Source organism: Eubalaena glacialis, chromosome 14 (assembly GCF_028564815.1).
Source record: "Eubalaena glacialis isolate mEubGla1 chromosome 14, mEubGla1.1.hap2.+ XY, whole genome shotgun sequence".
Taxonomy (NCBI): Eukaryota; Metazoa; Chordata; class Mammalia; order Artiodactyla; family Balaenidae; genus Eubalaena; species Eubalaena glacialis.
The window spans coordinates 8,958,285-8,965,623 of NC_083729.1; positions in this window are offsets into that span (position 1 = coordinate 8,958,285).

Here is a 7,339-nt window from a genome sequence, read left to right on the forward strand (position 1 = left end):
CTTGTTTCTTGAGGTAGAGTTGTATTGCTATAAACTTCCCTCTTAGAAGTGCTTTTGTTGCATCCCATTGGATTTGGGTCGTCGTGTTTTCATTGTCATTTGTTTCTAGGTATTTTTTGATTTTTTCTGTGATCTCTTGGTTATTAAGCAGTGTATTGTTTAGCCTCCATGTGTTTGTAATTTTTACAGATTTTTTTCCTGTAATTGATATCTAGTCTCATAGCGTTGTGGTCAGAACAGATACTTGATATGATTTTAATTTTCTTAAATTTACCAAGGTTTGATTTGTGACCCAAGATATGATTTACCCTGGAGAATGTTCCATGAGCACTTGAGAAGAAAGTGTATTCTCTTGCTTTTGGATGGAATGTCCTGTAAATATCAATTAAGTCCATCTTGTTTAATGTAACATTTAAAGCTTGTATTTCCTTATGTATTTTCATTTTGGATGATCTTTCCATTGGTGAAAGTGGGGTGTTAAAGTCCCCTACTATGATTGTGTTACTGTCAATTTCCCTTTTTTATGGCTGTTAGCATTTGCCTTATGTATTGAGGTGCTCCTATGTAGGGTGCATAAATATTTATAATTGTTATATCTTCTTCTTGGATTGATCCCTTGATCATTATGTAGTGTCCTTCTTTGTCTCTTGTAATAGTCTTTATTTTAAAGTCTATTTTGTATGACAGGAGAATTGCTACTCCAGCTTTCTTTTGATTTCGATTTGCATGGAATATCTTTTTCCATCCCCTCACTTTCAGTCTGTATGTGTCCCTAGGTCTGAAGTGGGTCTCTTGTAGACAGCATATATACAGGTCTTGTTTTTGTATCCATTCAGCTAGTCTATGTCTTTTGCTTAGAGCATTTAATCCATTTATTTCTAAGGTAATAATCGATATGTATGTTCCTATTACCATTTTCTTAATTGTTTTGGGTTTGTTATTGTAGGTCTTTTCCTTCTCTTGTGTTTGCTGCCTAGAGAAGTTCCATTAGCATTTGTTATAAAGCTGGTTTGGTGGTGCTGAATTCTCTTAGCTTTTGGTTGACTCTAAAGGTTTTAATTTCTCCATCAAATCTGAATAAGATCCTTGCTGGGTAGAGTAATCTTGGTTGTAGGTTTTTCCCTTTCATCACTTTAAATACATCCTGCCACTCCCTTCTGGCTTGCACAGTTCCTGCTGAAAGATTAGCTGTTAACCTTATGGGGATTCCCTTGTATGTTATTTGTTGTTTTTCCCTTGTTACCTTTAATATTTTTTCTTTGTATTTAATTTTTGATAGTTTGATTAATATGTGTCTTGGCGTGTTTATCCTTGGATTTATCCTGTATGGGACTCTCTGTGCTTCCAGGACTTGATTAACTATTTCCTTTCCCATATTAGGGAAGTTTTCGACTAAAATCTCAAATATTTTCTCAGTCCCTTTCTTTTTCTCTTCTTCTTCTGGGACCCCTCTAATTCGAATGTTGGTGCATTTAATGTTGTCCCAGAGATCTCTGAGACTGTCCTCAATTCTTTTCTTTATTCTGCTCTGCAGTAGTTATTTCCACTATTTTGTCTTCCAGGTCACTTATCTGTTCTTCTGCCTCAGTTATTCTGCTATTGATTCCTTCTAGAGAATTTTTAATTTCATTTATTATGTTGCTCATCACTGTTTGTTTGCTCTTTAGTTCTTCTGAGTCCTTGTTAAATGTTTCTTGTATTTTCTCCATTCCATTTCCAAGATTTTGGATCATCTTTACTACCATTACTCTGAATTCTTTTAAAGGTAGACTGCCTGTTTCCTCTTCATTTGTTTGGTCTGGTGGGTTTTCACCTTGCTCCTTCATCTGCTGTGTGTTTCTCTGTCTTCTCATTTTGCTTAACTTACTGTGTTTGGGGTCTCCTTTTTGCGGGCTGCAGGTTCGTAGTTCCCGTTGTTTTTGGTGTCTGACCTCAGTGGCTAAGGTTGATTCAGTGGGTTGTGTAGGCTTCCTGGTGGAGGGGACTAGTGCCTGTGTTCTGGTGGATGAGGCTGCATCTTGTCTTTCTGGTGGGCAGGGCTGCGTCCGGTGGTGTGTTTTGGGGTGTCTGTGACCTTATTATGATTTTAGGCAGCCTCTCTGCTAATGGGTGGGGTTGTGTTCCTGTCTTGCTAGTTGTTTGGCATAAGGTGTCCAGCACTGTAGCTTGCTGGTCGTTGAGTGGAGCTGGGTCTTAGAATTGAGATGGAGATCTCTGGGAGAGCTTTTGCCGTTTGATGTTATGTGGAGCAGGGAGGTCTCTGGTGGACCAATGTCCTGAACTCGGCTCTCCCACCTCAGAGGCACAGGCCTGACACCTGGCCAGAGCACCAAGACCCTGTCAGCCACACAGCTCAGAAGAAAAGGGAGAAAAAAAGAAAGAAAGGAAGAAATAAAATAAAATAATTAAAATAAAAAATAAAAAAATTAAAAAGTAATTAAAAAAAAGAAAGAGCAACCAAACCAAAAAACAAATCCACCAATGATAACAAGCGCTAAAAACTATACTTAAAAACAAACAAACAAGAATAAAAACGGACAGACGGAACCCTAGAACAAATGGTAAAAGCAAAGCTATACAGACAAAATCACACAGAGAAACATACACATACACACTCACAAAAAGAGAAAAAGAAAAAATATATATATCTTTCGGGAAGTCTGAGGTCTTCTGTCAGAATTCAGTAGGGGTTCTGTAGGAGCTGTTGTACATGTAGATGTATTTCTGATGTATCTGTGGGGAGGACGGTGATCTCCACGTCTTACTCCTCTGCCATCTTGAAGGTCTCCTCCATGTGCCTGCTTTTGAAGAAAGTTTATTTATTTTGTCTGTGACATCTTAGAAAACTCTTATGTATGGTAGGCTAAAAATTGGGAGATTCTGTCTTTGAGTCTGTGTGTCAGTCTCTTGACATCATTCATAGAGGGTAGCATATATCCTGCTGAAGTCAAAAAGGTGTATCTCGAGTGAGTCCATGGACCACATCCCCAAACAAACCCTAGTGAAATATTCTAATTGTTGATGATCTCATAAGCCTTCTTACGTCCACTTGGCTGGACAATGATGCTTCTTTTAGGTTATTTCCATGGCACAATCTGGGATTCCGAGAGAAGGGATGGGGAATGGTTAATTTGACATAACTGCGGCCATAGTGATCACAACTGAGGGCAGGAGACAGTGAAGAGGGCAAGGAGATGAAAATGGGGAGACTCGACTGTTGGTTTCCACTTTTCCTGCTATTCTTCCTCTCCAGGGCCCAGGTGTCCCACCTATAAAGTTAAGGGTTTAAATTGAGATTTCTTGGCCCTACTGCTCTAAGATGACACAGCATCTTTCATTCACTATTTTAGGGGCCTTGGGTGACCGCAGGTGTGCTCATCTGTCACATATCTGAAAATAAAGTCATTCCCTAGTGAGGCCAGTGTGCCATACCTGGGCCGTTCTCAGACCCTCATCACCTCTCACTGGGTCTGGGACAACTGTCTCCACCCTGGTCTTTCTGCCCAGAAAATTCACTCCAACTCCATTCTCTACACAGCAGAGTGACTTAAACCAGTGGTCCCCAACCTTTTTGGCACAAGGGACCCGTTTCATGGAAGACAATTTTTCCACGGAAGGGAAGGTTGGGGAAGGCGGGGAAGATGGTTCAGGCAGTAATGCGAGCGATGAGGGGAGATGGGGAGCGGCAGATGAAGCTTCGCTCACTCGCCCACCGCTCACCTCCTCCTGTGCGGCCCGGTTCCTAACACGCTGCGGACTGGTACCGGTCCATGGCCTGGGGGATGGGGGTCCCTGACTTAAAACACAAAAATGATCACATCACTTTTCTGTGTAAACAGCTTCAGTGCTCCTCTCACTGCTCCCAGCTGGGGGCACTTTTGGCCCCTCCTTCAGTTGTCCCCTGAGTGCTGAACCCCACAGTCTTTGGGGACCCCTGGGGCCTTCCTCACCATGCACAATGCTCTTACCTCCCCTCTGTGAACTCAGGCCTCCTTTCCTGTCACTGAGCTTCCTTTTCCTCACACTCAGAGTTATCTGAAGCACAGACCTTAGTTTCTAGGAAGTGCCATTACTCATGTTTCATCTCCCTGCAGCCCCAGGACTCACCTACCTGAAGATCATCTAGACCCATCTAGATTCTACTCTTCATGCTTTCAGGTTTTAATGGCCCCAGCTGCCCAGGAAGCTCTCAGACTCATTAGAATCAAATCCAGTGAAGCCTTCCAGGTTTAGGTTTATTTTCTTCACCAATCAATGCATAGATATTATTTTCCTGTTGTTTGGAGATGAGACAGAAGCATTTAACTCACTTTTCCAGGTTGTGGGGATTTAAGTCTGTCAAACACCAAATTATTCAACAACAATTTCTGTATATGTGACATATGAAGAGTAGGATTTGATCACCTCTGAGGCTTTTCCTCTCAAAATGGCATTCCTGGGGCTTCCCTGGTGGCGCAGTGGTTGAGAGTCTGCCTGCCGGTGCAGGGGACACGGGTTCGAGCCCTGGTCTGGGAAGATCCCACGTGCCGCGGAGCAACTGGGCCCGTGAGCCATAATTGCTGAGCCTGCGCGTCTGGAGCCTGTGCTCCGCAATGGGAGAGGCCGCAATGGTGAGAGGCCGGCGCACCGTGATGAAGAGTGGCCCCTGCTTGCCACAACTAGAGAGAGCCCTCGCACAGAAATGAAGACCCAACACAGCCATAAATAAATAAATTAAAAAGAAAAAAAAAAGCAAACCTTAAAAAAAAAAATGACATTCTTTTGAAGAGTCTGGAGAAGAATATATTTTCCATTAAAAAGTAATACTTCCTACAACTGAAGGTAAATCCTGTAAGCATATGAGAGAAGCTGTACTGGACCAAGAAATCATGTGCCCCTTTGGGTTCCCTTGACTGTCCTTCCTTCTAAAGCACCACCCACCTCCCAGACTTCACTTATGGGCACAGCCCTAGACAGTGGAACCCCTGAGCCTGCCTGGCCCATGTGGCCACACACTTAGCCCATCTGCAGTGAGATGCCTGTCTACTTCCAGACATGGACGAAGTACCCCACACAGGGCTGAGATCTGATACCTGAGTTGCTACTGAAGGGTCCAATGCAACCTGGAATCTTGGAGGTGTTAACTCTTCATGGCATGGACAGATCAATGGAAAGAGGAGATGGGAAGGTCCTAGGTTGATACATCCCCTTCCTTCCTTTCTCCCCTGTTCTACTCCAAAATGCAGATTTGTGTTGCAGTCTTCCTGACAAGTCCTGTGTGCCTGGTGAACACAAATGTGGAGCTGCCTGCTGTATCTTCAGGGTTCATGGTGAAGCAGAATCATGGTGACTTCAACCTGGCTTCCCATGTTTCTTTACCCTGCCTTTCCTTCATTCTCTCTACGCTGGGTTTGCACCTCCCAAATAAAGTCTTAGGTTTGTTTTCTAGATGACTCAGGCTAAGACAGAAGCCCAATATGAAAGGTGCTTATTATTATTATATTTTGTTTTTATACAATTTTTAAAGGTTACTTTTCATTTACAGTCATTACAAAATATTGGCTATATTTCCCCGTGCTGTATAATACAACCCTATAGCCTATCTTATACCCAATAACTTGTACCTCCTACTCTCTTGCTCCTATGGTGCCCCTCCCGCCATGACTCTCCCCACTGGTAACCACTAATTTGTTCTCTATATTTGTGAGTCTGCTTCTTTTTTTATTATATTCACCAGTTTGTTGTGTATTTTAGATTCCACATATAAGTGATATCATACAGTATTTGTCTTCCTCTGACTCATTTCTCTTAGCATAATGCCCTGCAAGTCCATCCATGTTGCTGCAAATGGCAAAATTTCATTCTTTTTTAAAAGAAAAGTGCTTATTATGTTTATACCTTGCTGCATCATTGCATTATGAAATTGAGATTCAACGCAATGGACAGTCCAAGGAGTGCCACGCTCACGGCAAGACTGAACGAGGAACACGGCACTCGAGATTTCAAGGCAAATATTTTTGTGTCATAATAAAAATGATTAGCTTCAGACATTACAAAAAAAAGTGACTCATAAAACATGTATTGATGTTGCATTTGAGAACAGCTGCAGTCTGTGTGCAGGAATACACAAAAAAGATTATCTGCCTAAAATCAATCTTTGCAGTTCTGGAAAAAGAGAGAAGACGGAAATAACTCTTTGTGGAGATGACTGACATGTTCTGGCCAGGCATTCTTTGTTAACAGAACAGCTGAGAATTAGACAAATTGGAGCTGGAAAGCACTCCTGTCATAATGTGGCTGATGGGTCTGTGGAAAGGAAGCAACCACGCCTGCAGGATGTGTTCACTGCTTTCCTGAGCTCTTTTTAAATAATCCAAGCTGTGAAGCTTGCCCTGGGAAGCTCATCTCCAAAGCGGGCAAAATGTTCCACGTTAGAAATCAGGCAGAGAGGTAGAGAGGGGCTTCATTGAAAGCCTCATGGTGGATTGTTCATTCATTCATTCATTCATTCATTGAATCCAGGACTGTCCAAGAGAACTTTCTGTTATGATGCATGTACCCCAGAAATACACTTACTGATACTGCAGTCACTAGACACTTGTGAGCACTTGAAATAAGGCTAGTGTGGCTAGGAGCTAAATTTTTAATTTTATCTAATTTAAATTAATTTAAATTTAAACCACATGTGGCTAGTGACTACCCTATCAGGTAGCTCAGCTATGCATTCATCCAATTAAAAATACTTCCTGAATATCTACTAAGGGTCTTAGAAGTTGCTTGATATGTTTCTTTGGAGGATAGTGGGTACTATATAGTTTTTTAAAAATGATAAAAAATGTGCTCACCTACTACCTCATAGTAGCTGAGCTGGGTTCACAAATATTCAGAATAAAATGAGAATTAAATTTAGTAATACACACATACAATTTAATGAGAATAGATATACATGTACCTGATGATAGAATAGTTTTATGATAGGGAAGAACAAATCTGACTACACATTAGATCTACTTCTTTTACTTTAACCTTTGTATTCTATTGCTTTTGCTACAAGTTAAGAATGTTGCCTATAGCCTGAAATATACAGGAGAGCCCATTGTTAAGGATATAACACTTTTCTATTCATATAGAGATAAAAAGTTGCAGAACAGAGAATAGCATTTGTCTTGTTGGAGATTTACAGGAACATCATGACCTGAGCTAAGTGGAAAGCTGCAAGAAGAAAGGATTCCCTCACCAAGAAGTGTGCAACAACCAACCACATCCCCTTCCCCTTTTAGTATAAAAGAAGCCTGAATTCTAACTCAGGGAAGGTGGTTCTTTGGGACACGAGTCCAGCATCTTCTCCGTCTGATGGCTT